The sequence below is a fragment of the Macaca nemestrina genome, chromosome 2 (genome assembly GCF_043159975.1).
Source record: "Macaca nemestrina isolate mMacNem1 chromosome 2, mMacNem.hap1, whole genome shotgun sequence".
NCBI lineage: Eukaryota > Metazoa > Chordata > Mammalia > Primates > Cercopithecidae > Macaca > Macaca nemestrina.
In genome coordinates, this window is record NC_092126.1 from 145,677,345 (window position 1) to 145,695,522 (window position 18,178).

General features: G+C 38.4%; 1 protein-coding gene and 1 long non-coding RNA gene across 10 annotated transcripts in view; one reads left to right on the forward strand and one right to left on the reverse strand.

The window, feature by feature from the left end:
- The window catches only part of LOC105477634 (glutamate metabotropic receptor 7), an 898,220-nt gene that overhangs the window by 10,723 nt on the left and 869,319 nt on the right, over positions 1-18,178 (forward strand). The window lies entirely within an intron of this gene.
- Positions 15,229-18,056, reverse strand: LOC139362001 (uncharacterized). The gene is made up of 3 exons (XR_011620204.1): positions 18,016-18,056; positions 16,557-16,656; positions 15,229-15,359 (listed from the first exon to the last, which is right to left on the reverse strand). It is a non-coding gene; the product is annotated as an uncharacterized lncRNA (long non-coding RNA).

Genomic DNA, 18,178 nt, shown 5'->3' on the forward strand with positions numbered 1-18,178 from the left:
ATATAGCTTCTGAAGAACGGAACAGAGGGTAATTGTGTAATTCTGTATTTACCATAATTAAGTTCAGTAGAGTTGGCATAATAAAATTAAGACTAAAAAAACAAATCCCCAAACCATTGAGGCACCATAGCTCCCACTCCTCCACCCCTTTCCATATCAGAGAACCCAGACTTAGCATCTTTCTGTATAGAAATCAAGAAAAAACAGGCAGGTAAATGAATGATAGGCATGAGAAGAGTGGAACTATAGAAAGAGACATGGAAATGAAATGTTACTTTTGGATTTGGGAGGCGTGAAAGACCCACTAGTTTGTATGTCTACTGGGACCACACTTTCTGAAACAGTTGAGCTAAAGGTAAAAAATGCTGTCCTGCCATCCTTATGAGGAGGGACATACTTAGATGCTAATCATTGCACCCTGTTTCATTGAGAAGATTATCACAAAAACTCTATTATATGAGGCAAAGTACATTGTTTTGAAATGATGCCATTTCCTCAACTTCCACTCTCCAAGCTTGCATGCTCACATTCTCTCTCTCTCTCTCTCTCTCTCATTCTCAATCTTGCTCTTTGTCTGCCTTGATCTCACTCTCTCTCTGTTTCATGGATTATTTAAGTCTGGAGTGCCAGAATGGCTTATGGGAAAAGATCGTTGTAATTTTTTAAAAAATTATACTTTAAATGCTGGGATACATGTGCAGAATGTTCAGGTTTGTTACAAAGGTATACACGTGCCATGGTGGTTTGCCGCATCCATCAGCTCTTCATCTACATTAGGTATTTCTCCTAATGCTATCCCTCCCCTAGGCCCCCCACCCCCTAACAGGCCCCAGTGTGTGATGTTCCCCTCCCTGTGTCCCTATGTTCTTATTGTTCAACTCCCACTTATGAGTGAGAACAGGGGTGTTTGGTTTCCTGTTCCTGTGTTAGTTTGCTGAGAATGATGGTTTCCAACTTCATCCATGTCCCTGCAAAGGACATGAACTCATCCTTTTTTATGGCTATATAGTGTTCTATGGTGTATATGTGGCACATTTTCTTTATCCAGTCTATCATTGATGGGCATTTGGGTTGTTGCAAGTCTTTGCTATTGTAAACAGTGCTGCAATAAACATATGTGTGCATGTGTCTTTACAGTAGAATGATTTATAATCCTTTGTGTATATACCCAGTAATGGGATTGCTGGGTCAGATGGTATTTCTGCTTCTAGATCCTTGAGGAATCACCTTGCTGTCTTCCACAATGGTTGAACTAATTTATACTCCCACCAACATTTTTTTGAGATGACGGAGTCTTGCTGCGTCATACCCTAGAGTGCAGTGGTGCAATCTCAGCTCACTGCAACCTCCACTTCCCAGGTTCAAGCGATTCTCCCACCTCAGTCTCCTGAGTAGCTGGGATTACAGGCACCCACCACCAGGCCTGGCTAATTTTTTGTATTTTTAGTGGAGATGGGATTTCACCATATTGGCCAGGCTGGTCCCGAACTCCCAACCTCAGGTGATGCATCGGTCTTGGCCTCCCAAAGTGCTGGGATTACAGGCTTGAGCCACCGTGACTGGCCGGTAATATAACTATATATACAATATAGCATAGTGGTTAAGAGTGCAGGTGCTGAACATAGTTCAAATTCCTGCTTTCCACTTGCTAACCATGTGAGCTTGAGCAATTTACCTGATTATCAGGACCTCACTATCCCCAATAGTGAAATAATGATAACAATAGATTCGTCCGCATAGGCCTGTTTTCAGTGTTAAATGAGGTTCTTCATGTCAAGCGCTTAATACAATGCCTACAGCACAGTGAGTTCTGTTATTTATTATTAATAGTATTAGTGTCAGTATTTTTGGCATGTCAGGTACTGTCTTTCCTAGCCTTATTCCATTATCCCCTAACTCCCATTCCTGTCATGCACCCTGTACAAGGGCAGGGTTGTCACAGAGCTTTTGCCTATGGTAGTACCTGACCCCTAGTCATCTCTGAGGTTGGTCCAGTCCCTGGCATTTGTTGCTGCCCATTGAAACAATTCCTGTTTGGAGAAGGGAAGTTGGATGTTAAGGCAAAGCAGGGTGAAAGAGAGATTATTTTATCTCTTGTTCACCTAGGGGATTGAGTGAAATAGTCACATATCAGAAGGAAAATCAGGCAATGGCAAAATGCTTAATGACATAGTTTAGTAATTGAGACCAAGCTGGACAGACTGAATTTTAACTCCTTTCCAGCACATACTGACAGGGAAACTTAGGTGTTTATTGTAACCTCTCTAAGCTTGTGTCTACCTCTGAAAGAAAGAAATAAAGATATTAGGACATACTGCATACTGTTGTTGTGAACAATGAATAAGTCCTTCTAAAGTACTAGGCACATGCAAGTGCTCAATAAATGTGAGCTGCCATAACTGCTTATAATAACTCATATTATTAGTAAGTAGTTGAACAACTCTGAGATCCTTCCTTTTCTTAAATTGCACATGAACTTTTGGACAACCTGTTTACATTTGTCAAGTGTCACTTATATGAAAAGCCTCAGGAGCCCAGAAGTCTTTAATCTGTCCTCCCAGTCAGAGCTAGCTCTGGGCAGGCCACATCAATACCAACACTACCACCATCATCATTGCCATCATCATTGACCAACTGGTCATATTCAGTACTTTCTGTGTGCCAGATACCAAGCGTGTCCCTATAAATGGATTACGTCATTTTCTTCTCCCACTCAGGTAGGAAAAATTCTTATCATTTTACTGATAGAGACACTGAGGTGTTAAAAGGATAAGCAACTTGACCCTTAGTGAGAGAGACGGAGCTGGGATATTCAAGCCTTTGTCTCTCTGACTTCATGAACCCTTAAATGTTATTATATTACATCCTGGTAAGAAAATCTTCTTTCAGCCAATCCTATAAGAGTAGAGAAGATTCTTGATCTCCATATCTTTCTATTTCCTGTGACACCCTAGCCTCAGTACTAGGACGTAGTGAAGGGAACTCTTCAAAGACCATTCAAGGAAAACTTACTCCTTTCAGCCTTTCCTGAGTCAACTAATATTTTATTTCCTTCTTAAGAATCCCCACATGTTCCTTTTTGTTAGTTACCTTGACCTTTTAGCATTCTTACATTCTGCACGTGACTCATCCACTCTATTTAAAGTTAATTTATTTGAGGTCAAGTGTGGGTCCTTACTCATCCTGAAGTACAATTATCCTCTATAGCATCTAACTCTATGCTTTTCATCTTGCAGGACTTCTGCAAATATTTATCTCAGTTTTGTTGAATTGTGCTCATCAACAGTACATTAAAAGTTATGCAGAAAATGCTTTCTCAAAAGGGAAACATTGTAACTAAAATTGTAACTGTTTTTTAAAATAGGATTATCACAGAGGTCTTGGTGCTGCATTTTTTTTTAAGATTGAGTATTTCATATTACCTTATTTTAACGTGTACTGATGAGCCTGATGATGTGGTTTGGCTGTATCCCCACCACCCAAATCTCACCTTGAATTATAATCCCCATGTGCCGAGGGTGGGGCCAGGTAGAGGTAAATTGAATCATGGGGATGGTTTCCCCATACTGTTCTCATGGTAGAGAATAAGTCTCAGGAGATCTGATGCTTTTATAAACGAGAGTTTCTCTGCACAAGCTCTCTTGCCTGCTGTCATGTAAGGTGTGGCTTTGCTCTTCATTCGCCTTCTGCCATGATTGTGAGGTCTCCCCAGCCATGTGGAACTGTGAGTCCATTAAACCTCTTTTCTTTATAAATTACCCAGTCTTGGGTATGTCTTTATTAGCAGTGTGAGAACAGATCAATCACCTGAGATTTTTTTATCAAGCCTACAAATTTTCACCTGCTTATAACTTAGCTTATTGATTATGTCGTTGACTTATCCATTTACAAAAATATTATTTGATCATGCCAGGGGTGAATTAGGGTGGAGGGGTACATCTTAGAACCATAACTTGGTTTTCTAGAAGAGTAACATGAAGAACTGGAGTTCTCTCATATTTCTGCAGAACTTATTAATTGCTAAATTTTTATAATTTTCTTCATTCAGGAATTACAAAACTATCTTAAAAGGGTTTAATCTCAATTTGTTCATCTTTCTCTACTCAGTCTTGATGGAAAGCTAGTAGGATGAATGGAAGAAAGTTATGGCATGGCCGGGCGTGGTGGCTCACGCATGTAACCACAGCACTTTGGGAGGCCAAGGCAGGCGGATCACCTGAGGTCAGGAGTTCAAAACCAGCCTGACCAACATGGTGAAACCCTGTCTCTACTAAAAATACAAAAATTACCTGGCTGTGGTGGTGGTTACCTGTAATCCCAGCTACTTAGGAGGCTGAAACACAAGAATTACTTGAACCCAGGAGGTGGAGGTTGCAGTGAGCTGAGATCGCTCCACTGCACTCCAGTCTGGGTGACAGAGCGAGGCTCCATATCAAAAAAAAAAAGAGTTATTATGGCATGAATCAAGGGCCACTGAGTAGGAGTCAGGGCTTTGGGCTTTCCTGCTTGTTTGTTTCTCCCCTGTTAATATTAGCTAATGCCTTGAGTGCTTGTTAGCTGCAAGACACTTTGCTGGCCATGGCAAATGGATTGTTTCATCCAAGTTTTTTGAGAGTCATACAGTGAAAATGAATGTTATTATGACCCCCACACTGCACACATGGAGCAGAGTCTTTGAAATGTATATATACTCATGTTAAAATATGATGATGATGGAACTTGAACTCAGGTCCATGTGATGTACAAGTCAGAGGTCTTTACTAGTAAATTTTCTTTTTCTTTCTTTTTTTTTTTTTTTTTTTTTGAGAAGGAGTCTCGCTCTATCGCCCAGGCTGGAATGCAGTGGCACCATCTCAGCTCACTGCAACCTCTGCCTCCCGGGTTCAAGCAATTCTCCTGCCTCAGCCTCTGGAGAAGCTGGAATTACAGGCACCCATCACCACGCCCAGCTAATTTTTGTACTTTTAATGGAGACAGAGTTTCGCCATGTTGGCCAGGCTGATCTCAAACTCCTGACCTCAGGTGATCCACCAGCTTCAGCCTTCCCAAGTGCTGAGATTACAGGCCTGAGGCACTCACCCCGGCCTACCACTAAATTAAAGTTGTGTAATCCTATGAAGGTAACACAATTTTAGGTAGCTTCTATAATTTCCTCAGCTCTTTTTGTAATTAAGTCTTTGTCTGATTGCAAGCTTACAGGAGGTGAGGAGTGTGCGGAGGAATTTCAGCCACTTGAATGGAATTTTCCACAATATGGGTGAGGGCTGTTTTATGACATTAATAAATAAATCCATTTATTCAAAATATATTGAGTATCTATTCTACCCACTTCTCAGGTGCTGCTGATGTGACTGTTCCAATGACCATACTTTAAAAACGCATTGCTTACAGAAAATACCTTCAGTATGGGATGTGTGTTTCATGAAAGATGAGTTTACAGAGACCCATAGGAGTACAAAGGGCCTCTACCCTAAAGTGGCCAAAGGTAATCTAAAAACTAGCTAGATTTTTATTGAACCAAGCAAGATTATAAGAACTTTAATTGAATTACCTCATTTAATATTTTCAATAAGATATGTAAGTCCTACTTAATGTCCCCAATTTACAGATAAATTTATTTACCAAAGTCATATAACCAGTAGGTAGTAGATTAAAAATTCAAATCTAGAAAGTCTGATTCCAGAGCCCACACACTTTTTAATACTTATATTATTTTCAATTGACAAATTATAATTGTATTACATTTATAGAATACAGTGTGATGTTTTTGATACATGAACACAGTGGAGTGATTAGATCTAGCGAATCACACTTACTTGACATTGTTTTGTGGCGATACATTTGAAATTTATTGTCTTAGTTGTTTTGAAAGATATAACACAGTACACACTTACCCGTTCTGTTTTATTTATTTTGCTTAATCATTCTGCTTATATACAGGGGTAAAATGTTGTCAGCCACGGCTTTCTGGAGGAACTGACCTCTGAGTGTAATTAGAAAGATGAGTGGACATAAAAGTTTTACCATTTTTTAAAAAAGGTGTTGTGAATAGTATCAGGACTTCTAAAAGAGCCAGACCTTGCCACACAGTTACCTCAAGCAAGTCTGACAATTAATAGTCTAGAATAGGAGGATAACTATTAGATGCTAGGAAGAATTCTGGAAAACTGAGGTTAGAATTCAGTATCTATTTGTAATGAGTTTGGCTGAAATAATAGAACCTGAGTAAGAGTTACTTACCTAACTCTGTTTCCTCATGTAACAGTTTGGAGATTGTTTTTGTGTTAATTCAGCCCCTAAGTGGTGTCCATAAGGGACTAGGTTCTTTTATCTTCCTGTCCTGTCACCTCTGGTGTGTCACTGTGTTGCAAGATAGTTGCAAGATGGCTACTGAATCTGCAGCTGCATTCACAATGTTTAACGCAGAAGAAAAAACATTTAAAAGGGGATCAGCATCTAAATCCTGGAGCAAAGAAGTATTTACCAAAACTCATCATCAGACTTTCACTTAGATCTCATTAGCTGGGGCTTTAAACTGGACACCTTAGTTTTGAGGATGTTAGGGATTTGGCAATCAGGGTTTTGATAGCAGGAAATGAGGGGAGCGTGGGTTATTAATCAGATGGCTCACAGAGTCTGCGCAGACTTCCTTCCCAGTCTCCCCGACAAATAACCCCAAATTCTACTTTATTTTATGCATTTTACTTTGAAGAATAGTGGGGAAAAATTACTTATCTGTAAATAGCCTCCTACAAAGGGTACAATTATATAATTATACAACCCCCTAGAGAGCCTCTTTCTTCTAAAAACTCTTTGAAAAATGTTCAAGGTTGAGGATATTTTGATCTTAATTTAGTAACTTGCAGTTGATTATCCTGGAATGACATTCTCTTTCTCTGCAGATGTCCTGGCGGGCTTTAGAAAATTCTGGAAGAAGTGGACAGAGAATTCTTATGGTTTACATATAAACAATATGAATCTTTTGGAAGAAAAATTCATTTAGGGACCAAAATGCCCTTTATGTCTGATTTTTTTTTTCCTCTCACCAAATTTTCACAAATTTTCTTTTCCGAAATGCCTTTGGGAAAATCTGTTTGATATCATCCCATCCACTTCTCCTGTCTGAATTCTTTATTACTAAGAATTCCTCAGCATTCCATCTCTCATTCCTCTTTGTCAAAAGCATTTCTCAGTGTCTTTATTCCTTCTCATCTCATATTTGGACTCATCTCTCAAACTGAAAAAGGAGATTGCTATGGTTTCTCCAGAAGCTTGGAGAACTTCCCTTTGCAAAAAAAAGGTAGAGTTGTTAATTAACTTGAAAGGTAAGCAATGTGTGTAATGCTTCTAATAATTTATTAAAAGTTTATTATATTTAGTATAAGTTATTATAATTTATTTTAAGTTTGTATCTCAGTTACTCTGTAGTTCAGTTTGGACTTCGCTGGCTTGGCAGTCACTTTTCTGCTCAGTGATTCAAGAGCCTACCATTTCCATTATGTGCCTATACATTGTCTCAAAAGGGAAAGGAGAGAGGAAATTGCAAGCTCAATTATAAACTCATTATTCCTCAAATATACGTTCTTTTTTTCTTTTAATTTTTATTTTTAGTTCTGGGGTACATGTGCAGAATGTGCAGGTTTGTTACATGGGTAAACATGTGCCATAGTGGTTTGCTGCACCTATTAACCCATCACATAGGTATCAAGCCCAGCATGCATTAGCTATGTTTCCTAATGTTCTCCCTTTCCCCACTCCACCCCCTGACAGTCCCCAGTGTGTGTTGTTTCCCTCCCTGTGTCCATGTGTTCTCATTGTTCAGCTCCCGTATATAAGTGAGAACATGTGGTGTTTGGTTCTGTTTCTGCATTAGTTTGCTGAGGATAATGTCTTCCAGTTTTATCCACATCCCTGCAAAGGACATTATGTCATTCATTTTATGGCTGCATAGTATTCCATGGTTTGTATGTACCACATTTTCTTTATCCAGTCTATTATTGATGGGTATTTGGTCTAATACTCAGAATCTACAAGGAACTCAAACAAATTTACAAGAAAAAATAAAAAAAAAACCCAACCTCATTAAAGATGGGCAAAGGACATGAACAGATACTTCTCAAAAGAAGACATTCATGCAGCCAGCAAGCATGAAAAAAAAAAAAAAAAAAAAAAACTCAACATCACTGATCATTAGAGAAATGCAAATCAAATATTCATTCTTATAAAATTTCTGGTAGCACTCTGTGGGCCAGTAAGCAGTAATGTGGCAACACTCAGATGCATGGAGATGGGGAATACTATCCTAGGCCTTATTGCAACACCTCTACAATCTGGAGTGGTTAAAAATTTTTAGTCGGCCGGGCGCGTTGGCTCAAGCCTGTAATCCCAGCACTTTGGGAGGCCGAGACGGGCGGATCACGAGGTCAGGAGATCGAGACCATACTGGCTAACCCAGTGAAACCCCGTCTCTACTAAAAAATACAAAAAACTAGCCGCATGTGGTGGCGGGCACCTGTAGTCCCAGCTACTCGGGAGGCTGAGGCAGGAGCCTGCAGTGAGCTGAGTCTGGCCACTGCACTCCAGCCTGGGAGACAGAGTGAGACTCCATCTCAAAAAAAAAAAAAATTTTTTTTAGTCAATAGGTGGCCATTTCTGCCACAATTATCGATTAGTCTAAGACAATTGAATTGTGTGTGTGTGTGTGTGTGTGTGTGTGTGTGTGTGTATTAGTATGAGCTGAAACTTGTGGAAGTACCCGTTAAAAATATATATAAATCCAATTGTCATTCACTGTTATCTTTCCTGGTCGCAGATGAGTTCTGTTTTCCTTCATCCTCTACCTCCCATCCACCTTAGTATCACTGTGGTAAAAAATGAAAGAAATTATTCTGAGATCTCCAATTCTTTGAAAGGTATAGCATACCCAGACCATAACAGTTTTACTCTGTACAACTTTTACCAATTCCAAATGATTATTTGTGGAAAATTAATGCAGAAAAAAAGACTGATTTTCTTTTGCACAAACACTGTGAGCCATGGTGCAGGGTAATTGGAAAATTTGGGAAATCTAAAGCTTCTTGTTGAAAATTAAAATACTTTTAATTATAAAAGTAGCATAAACTCATTGTGGAAACTACAAAAATTAGAAAGGCATAAAGAAAAAAATGTAAGCCAGGCATGGTAGCATTAGCCTGTAGTCCCAGCTACTCCAGAGCCTAAGGCTGGATGTATGCTTGAGCCCACAAGTTCCAGACTGCAGTGGGCTATAGTTGCACCACTGCCCTCCAGCCTGGGCAACACAGCAAGACCCTATTTCCCCAAAAAAATAAAAAGTATAAATAACTTAAAATCTTATTATCCCATTTCCAATAAATGATCTTCATAACATTCCTGAGATATTTTTGTTTGTGGGGGTTCACACAGACACAATGCAAGCAAATACATATGACTTTTAATTATTAGGTCAAACGATAAAAATGTTTTGTATCATTTTTTCCTTATTAGTATATAATGAGCATGATTCCATGTCATTTAATAAGGCTATATCACAAATTTCAATAGTTCAGCAGCATTTCATTCTTAATGTAACCAGTTTTCTACCACTCAAAATTTAGGTTTGCCTCTCTCTTTTCTTTGGTACTTCAGAAACATGAGAAAAACATCTTTTTTTCATGTGCCTTCCTGCGTTTATTCATTTTCTTTTTTTTTTTTTTTTTTTTTTTTTTTTTTTTTTTTTTTGAGACGGAGTCTCGCGCTGTGTCACCCAGGCTGGAGTGCAGTGGCGCGATCTCGGCTCACTGCAAGCTCCGCCTCCCAGGTTCACGCCATTCTCCTGCCTCAGCCTCCGAGTGGCTGGGACTACAGGCGCCCGCCACCACGCCCGGCTAGTTTTTTGTATTTTTAGTAGAGACGGGGTTTCACCATGTTAGCCAGGATGGTCTTGATCTCCTGACCTTGTGATCCACCCGCCTCGGCCTCCCAAAGTGCTGGGATTACAGGCTTGAGCCACCGCGCCCGGCCGTTTATTCATTTTCTTAGAATGAATTTTTAGAAATTGAATGGACACTTTTCAGTTTGGATACATATTGACATATGAGCTTACAGAAGAGTTGCACTACCCTACCTTTCTATCAGCAACTTAACATCATGTGTAGATTCTCACACCCTCTCCAGTACCAGCATTAGCCATTTATTTCATTTGTGCCACTCTGATGAGTAAAACATGAGACCTACATGATTCTAACTATATTTCTTTGGCTAATAAGAGTAAGATTAAACTTATTTTAATATATGTATTGGCTGTTTGTATTTCTTCTTTTGTGACTTTATGACCTTTATCCATTTATTCACATTGATTTACAATAACTTTTTATATATTATAATGTTTGTTATTTTGTTACAGTTTTCAATGTAATTTTTCTTTTTAATTTATAAATTGTAGTCTTATGTTTATAGAAATTCTTTAATATTGTCCAGTTTATTCAAACACACTTGAATAGTGCAGATACAGGGAGAAATCATCAGTCACTCTTTTACATTTTATAATCAATTTTTTTCCTTTGCCAGTATGTGAATATAACTCCCTATTTTATATTATGGTTCAAAATGATTTATTCCCTCTGAAAGGGATTATAGCCTCTATGAAGCTGTAAAGCCAGATTTTATAGGGCACATAGGGCGTATAGGAAAAATGAAAGGCCATAAATCACACTCCATTGATGATTGCCTTATTTATAAAGATGGCATTTTAGGTTGTATACTTGTCATCAGATAAGCATAATTAATTTTGTTAGTATTAGCAAGAACAGCCTAGGAAAGCTTCGAGGTAAGAAGTGAGTGGTTATGGGAGCAAGAAATAGCCTCTGTCTCATCCAAAACAGCAAGGACTTTAAACCATGAGGATCCTGCTTATAGAATCTTGATCCAGTCAGCCCAGCCAACATGTGTTGTCAAGTAGGGCAAGTAGATTTGAGAAGTCTGAAAAGTTATCCTTGGTCTCCTTTGGAAATGAGCAGAAAAGTACTGTGTAGGGCACAGATGATCAACACAAGGTCTGGAGACTTGGAGCTCCCCCTGTAGCCCTTAAAGTCAGTGTGAGACAAAAATGCCAATGTAAGTTATATTGATGACAGTATCAGTGAGATGACATTTAGTCCTCTAAAATTCCAACATGTTTTTGCAGTTTGCTATCCATTGGTAAATGGGCAAAGCCATTTGACAGATCTATTCAGTACAGTGAATGAATCTGGCACTCACATTTGGAAAAAATGAAATTATATCCATTTGTCAAGAACAGTGGCCACTTGTTCTGTTTTATTTCTCCAGGTAGAACTAGATGACATTGCAGGTACTGAAATGTTATCATATTTGATCCCTGGAGCTGTCCAAAAATGGAAGAAGCTGCCTCATCAGGTAGTTAATTCCTTGTCATTGGGAGTATTAAGTAGGTTTGTATGATCAGCAAGTTAAAGAACTATTTATCATCTCTAAAATATTGTACTCACTGGTGCATTGAGGTTAGTATAAAGAATTCCTCACAATGTATTAGGACAGTTTTAAATATTTTTATTTGGTTAGACACAGTCTTTTAGTTATAAATACATCATCATTTTGACCATTTAAATATACCTTTTCTCTTGTAACCTAGCTGTATAGTCTTCGGTAAGTTACTAAACTGCCTTGTACACATTTTTCTTTTCTTCTTTGTTTTTTTTCCAAGACAGAGTCTTGCTCTGTCACCCAGGCTGGAGTGCAGTGTCACGATTTCGGCTCACTGCAACACTCGCCTTTGGGGTTCAAGCAATTCTGCTGCCTCAGCCTTCTGAGTAGCTGGGATTACAGATACCTGCCACCACACCTGGCTAATTTTTGTATTTTTAGTAGAGACGGGGTTTCATCATGTTATCTAGGCTGGTGTCAAACTCCTGACCTCGTGATCCACCCACCTCAGCCTCCCAAAGTGCTGGGATTACAGGTGTGAGCCACCATGCCCTTTGTGTGAGTAGAAATAACACATGCCTTTGAGGACTATACAATGATAAGTGGTGATGTTCTTGAACTCCTCCAATACTCTACATATATACCTTATTTCTCTCCCTGGACAATTTGCATTAATGGAATAAAGCATTCTTAGTATAATAAGTCTGAGTAGATGAGAATTTAAGTGAAGATTCTATACACACCTGATGCAGGACAGGCAAATCCCCAAATTGAGGCTTAGCTCAAGAGGGTTCTTAGCTTCACCCAGGAAAGAATTTCAAAGGCAACTTTGAAATATATAATTTGAAATTTAAATTTTTAAATTTTTAAATTTAATTTAATTTTAAATTTTTAAATTTTTAAATTTTAATTTATATATTTTGAAATATATAATTTGAAATATATAATTTCAAAGGCAACTTTTATTGAAGCAGTAGCCTACAGCAGCTGCAGAGGTACTGCTTCTTGCAGAGAAGGGCTGCCCCATAGGCAGTGTGCCCAGCTTAGGTACCTTAGAAGCAGTTCTGCAGTCATACTTAGACCCACTTTTAATTATATGCAAATTAAGGGGCAACTTATGCAGACATTTCTAGGATGAAGGTGGTAACTTCTGGGTTGTCCAGGTTGTTGCCATGAAAAAGGGCAGTAATTTGTGGGTATTGCCATGGCAATGATAAACCAAGATGGCATACTGGTGGGAGTGTCTTACGCAGAGGTGTTTCCACCCTGACCTGTTTTAGCTAGTCCTTCATTTGGTCAGGTATCCAAGCCCCACCCCCAAAACTAGTCCTGCCTTCTACCTCGCACCCAGAAATATGGATCGATTCCCATGCCCAGTGCAAATGTAGGAAAAGCATTATTTTCTTATTATAAAGGAGGTATTATGAAGACCAACCAACTTATAATTTCTGTGTCGGAAATTGAGAGACCTCATTTCCTGCTGTGTTTACCCCACAAATGCCCACAGGGGCTCTGAAGTTATATAGCAGCAACCCCTATCTTATATCCTTGTCATTAGAAGTAGACTATGGCACACAACTAGTAACTAATAGTAGTTATAGTTAAAAGAAATATCACTTATTGAAGGTCTCCAATCTATTAAGTATTTTATAATTATTAACACATTGAGGGATGCTATATTTTGTTTTCAAGTTAGTTTGAGTTTCTTTCCGGCTTTATTGACATATAATTGACAGTTAAAATTTGTATATATTCAACATGTACCACAAGATGATTTGATATATGTATACATTGTGGAATGTTTACCACAAACTAAGTAATTAGCACATCTATTGCCACACATAGTTACCATTGTGTGTGTGTGTGTGTGTGTGTGTGTGTGTGTGTGTGTGTGTGTGTGTATGGTGAGGACACTAAGATTTTCTGTCTTGGCAAATTTCAAGTAAACAGTGCTGTATTATTAACTATAGTCACCATGTTGTACATTCGATCTGAAGGGTACTACATTGTTATAGTTAAGAGTGTAGTCCCACATGTTGTCACCATAAGTGAGAGTTAAACAATGAGAACACATGGACACAGGGAGGGGAGTATCACACACCCACACACCGGGGCCTATTCGGGAGTGAGGGGCTGGGGTAGGGATAGCATTAGGAGAAATACCTAATATAAATGGCGAGTTGATAGGTGCAGAAAACCAACATGGCACATGTAACAAACTTGCACATTATGCACATATACCCTAGAACTTAAAGTATAATCATAATTTAAAAAAGAGTGGAGTTTCTCAAGCTCAATAATTCTGGGTTGGAATCTCACCTCCATTATGTCTTAATTGAGTGACTTTAGGTCCATTGTTTATGCTTCATATTCCTCATGATTTTTTTTCTGTAAAAAAAATACTAATGAATTATTGTCTGATATATAGAATATTTGTTGAATCAACACATGCTTAGCTGAGATGGTAAATGTGATGTTTAGCACTGTGTTACATATATCATGACTCTGTTAATTCTTGCACTCATTTAAGTGGTCAGTAACAACAATAAGAAGAATAATACACAGTTTAGTAAAGTGCTTAGGATGTGCTAAGCACTTTGTATGTATAATCTCATTTAATCTATACTACACTATTTTATATAGATATTATCTTCCAAATTCTTTTTCAGAGGACATTGAGGATCAGCAAGATTGAGTACTTTGCTTAACATATGAATTCAGGTCAGAATTACTCCAAACATATTTTTTAATTACAAAATGTCTATAATTCTACCTCTGAATTTGTTGTTGTTTTTAACTTCCAAACATCTGATTTGAAATTCCTTTATATATTTGGGGAACTTTTCACTTTATGGGTCTTGATAAGGGACAGTGCCTTTCTCCCACTGTGTAAACTGAAAATACCAGACACGTGTATATGTAAACAATGTAAAGTAAACTTGACTTTTTTTATCAGTCTTCCTTACAACTGGAAGACAGTCAGATGACCTAGGATTGGCCAATTACACTCACGTCCTAGATTTTGAATTAGAGACGAATGATATCAGGAAGGAAGGACCTCGGAGAAGCCCTTCCAGGAGTAATAGAGGAGGCAGCAGTGCCTGGGTCAGCATCCCATATCCTGCTCCTGTGGGGTCAGCGAGGCAGGCCTGCACATACACTTCAATTTTACATGATTCTATAATTTTGATAGTGTGCCCTTGGGTCCGGTTCTTTAGTCTGCTTCCGGTTACTGAAACTTAATCAATAACCTTTCAAAAATTATTTTCTGCTCAAATCAGCTATATCTGGCTCCTATTGCTTGCAAATAAGCACTTTCTTGATATCCACCTACATATCCAGGAAGGTATAATATATTCCTGTCAGGGACAAGAGTAGGAAAACTTCCTGAGCATCTGAGAGTGGGGAAAAAGAAGGAAGAATTGAAGCCAATTCTGCTTGTTTTAGAATTGTATTTGTAGCTACCCGTTTTACATATCACACGCTAAGCTTCACCTCTCTTTACCCAGTTACAGACACATGAGGAGTAAACTCTGTGTTTGCAACCCAGCAGCCCTCTGTGCTGGGCCACAGGCATCCCAGGATGTGAAAGACTTCACTCAGTGTCTTTATCACTTGAGGCTACATCATTCTTCTTTTTGGAGATCAGCTTCTGTTGTGTGGGACAAAACTATGCTAAACCGGAACTCAAATGGAAAGATGCAAAAATTAGCTACAGAACAAAGCATAAAGACTTATATTTTCTGTCATCTGACAGTGTTAGAATCTGGCATATAAGTCTTTGAAGAGAAAGGTGTGCATGGCCCAGGGACGAAGTTGAGATTTCATGTGGTAATGTGTCCTCTTTCTGGCATGACCTTGATGATGATGATAATGATGATGATGATGACAATAGCATCAGTAACATTTATTGATGTTTCCTAGATGAAAGGCATATCATCTTAATAACATTTAATCTCCACTATGACCAAATGAAGTAAGCATTATCATTATTCCAATATCTTCGAGGGACCAAAAATTAAGGAATTTATTCTAGCTCACAACTGAGTGGTAGAACAGCAATGACTGGACACTGGATCAGCCTGAATTATATTGTATGAGCAGAGCCATTTACCTAATTCTGGCATATTGTAACTCAGAAGCCCTGGGGTTATTGCAGAGCAGCTGAGTGTGGTTGAACTAAGATGTCTTAATAGATAATATTAATATAAAGTAAATTACTTTAAAGTATCTTGGCATATATTGCACTACACTCTCGTATCTGTCATTGGTTCTATTGATAACTGTTGAGAAACTCATAACGTGAATCCTAATTCAGCCTCTAACTCATCTCTTATATAACATTTGACCTGATTGAGGCAATTATCTTTGTATTGTTTTCTTTCCTCCAGACATAAACTGAGCATCCAAAACATGCCCACCATCCTGTAAATATATGCCTTTAGTTATATAGGTGCTGAATAAGATTGAGAAAGAGAAAAAGACACACAAATACACCTCTTAGCATTTGAAATACAATCATCAATTTTTGTGCCTTTTTTTTTTTTTTTTTTTTTTTTTGAGACGGAGTCTCCCTGTGTCGCCCAGGCTGGAGTGCAGTGGCTGGATCTCAGCTCACGGCAAGCTCCGCCTCCCGGGTTTTTACGCCATTCTCCTGCCTCAGCCTCCCGAGTAGCTGGGACTACAGGCGCCCACCACCTCGCCCGGCTAGTTTTTTGTATTTTTTAGTAGAGACGGGGTTTCACCGTGTTAGCCAGGATGGTCTCGAACTCCTGACCTCGTGATCCGCCCGTCTCGGCCTCCCAAAGTGCTGGGATTACAGGTTTAAGCCACCGCGCCTGGCAATTTTTGTGCCTTTTATATTGTCAATTCCTTTTAACATTTACTAACACCCACCCAATTTATATTTTTAATAAAGCAATTTCATCAACAAACATTTTATATTTGGTTGTTAGTTATACTCTGATATTCTAACAATAGCACTAATAATTATAAGCTGTTGAAAAGTTCATTAGACCCTACATTTTTTATCCCCACATCCTGAAAATGAGGTGGGAAATAAGGTAGAGAGTAGAAAATCTGCATATGTTTTTCTTCGGATGATATGAGATGCTAACCTAATATCACTCCTTTAGCATTTTCTATCAAATTGTTCATTCTTTCCTGGGGGCACCTGAACAGCTTCCATTAAGGTAAATGGCAGTCTTGAGTGCAAACCTAGAAGAGGACAAATGGAACACTTTTAGACAATAGGTCAAATTTTCTTCAAAAGTTCAACCACTATATGTTCCATGGTGAAAATATTTCTATGTAAAGATGAAACCTCTCAGATTTGGGGAAATTTCAACAGCAGAGAGTGATCCTGAGTACACCTAGTTCATTTGTCTCTGCTTTCCCCCCTTGTTACATTGAGATTAAAATCTGTAGCAGAATTACATATTAAGCAGTCTAGGAAATTGATAATGACATTTGGTCTGAATCTCTAAAGTAAATTTTAGATGAAGATGCTATGAAATTCACATAAGAAAAAATAATCAGAAATATTTTTATATTATCAAATGTACTGCAATAATGAAAGCAAATCCTATTTCTAGCTAATAAAACACGATTCTTTAGGTGGTATTATATTGTGGCAGAAAAGGGATTTATGTCATCTATTGTTTCTAGCCTAAAAATACTAGAATGGGAACAAATGAGCCAAATTAATTGCAGTATATACATTGTAACTGTAATATATACATACACCTCTATAGGTGTATGTGTGTATATATATGTGTATATTTGTATATACAAATATGTACACATATACATTGCATATACACATATACACACGTCTAAGTAAAATTTCAACTTGCATCCTCAGAGCAGAGTTTGAAGAGAAGATAGGATGTAAACTGGGTAGGCTTTCAGCAACTTTACTTGATTCTGACTTTAGGATAAAATCAAGCATTTCAACTGGTCAATCTGACCTTGATGGAAAAACATTCATCTGAATGGAACAGTATAATTAAACATGTACTTTTATCACTCTTGGTCTAGCAGGGAAGGGAAAGAAAGGCATTGCTGGAGTGTGGGGGCCTCCCCATAGAAGCTGTGGCCTTAAGTTGAGAGATGCAGCCATCCATCCCTCAGCAACTTGGCAGGGAGGAAACCAATCATGTAGAGATGCCCTGGCTGTATTATTCCAGTGCCTGGAAGGTGTTGAAACATCTGTTTTCTTTAAGGGATGGAAAGGTATCTCAAGTGAAATGTAAGTGTAATAAACAGAGGCCAGTGCTCTTTTTTGGGACATTGCTTTGGTCCTATAACAAGCAGCAATCTCGTAATCTGTTTAAGATTGTCTTTATCCAAGAGAGTTCTTAGCAATAGGAGTAGAAAAGAAAGGCCTCTCTTCCTGGATTCCTGCTCTTTTCCTATGAACCACAGAAGGTGCCAATAGTTGAACCAGGTCACAGCTATCCACAGCGGGAGACAGGATGATTATTAACACTCAATCTACTGGAAAGTAAATAGAAGTCTAAAGAAAGACTCCAAAGATTTCTATGCCTTATATACTTGATACACCAAAAGTGTCACCTCAGTAGATCCCTTCCCCAAAAATGCCAGTGTGTTTTTGCCAGTGTGTGACAGAATCTTAGGGGTGAAATCAAGGAAAAGAATGGAAAGCTGCCTTAAAATTCTAGGTCTTTGAACAGGGAGCAAACAATAGGTTGTCAGTAATCTTAGCAACCACACTTGT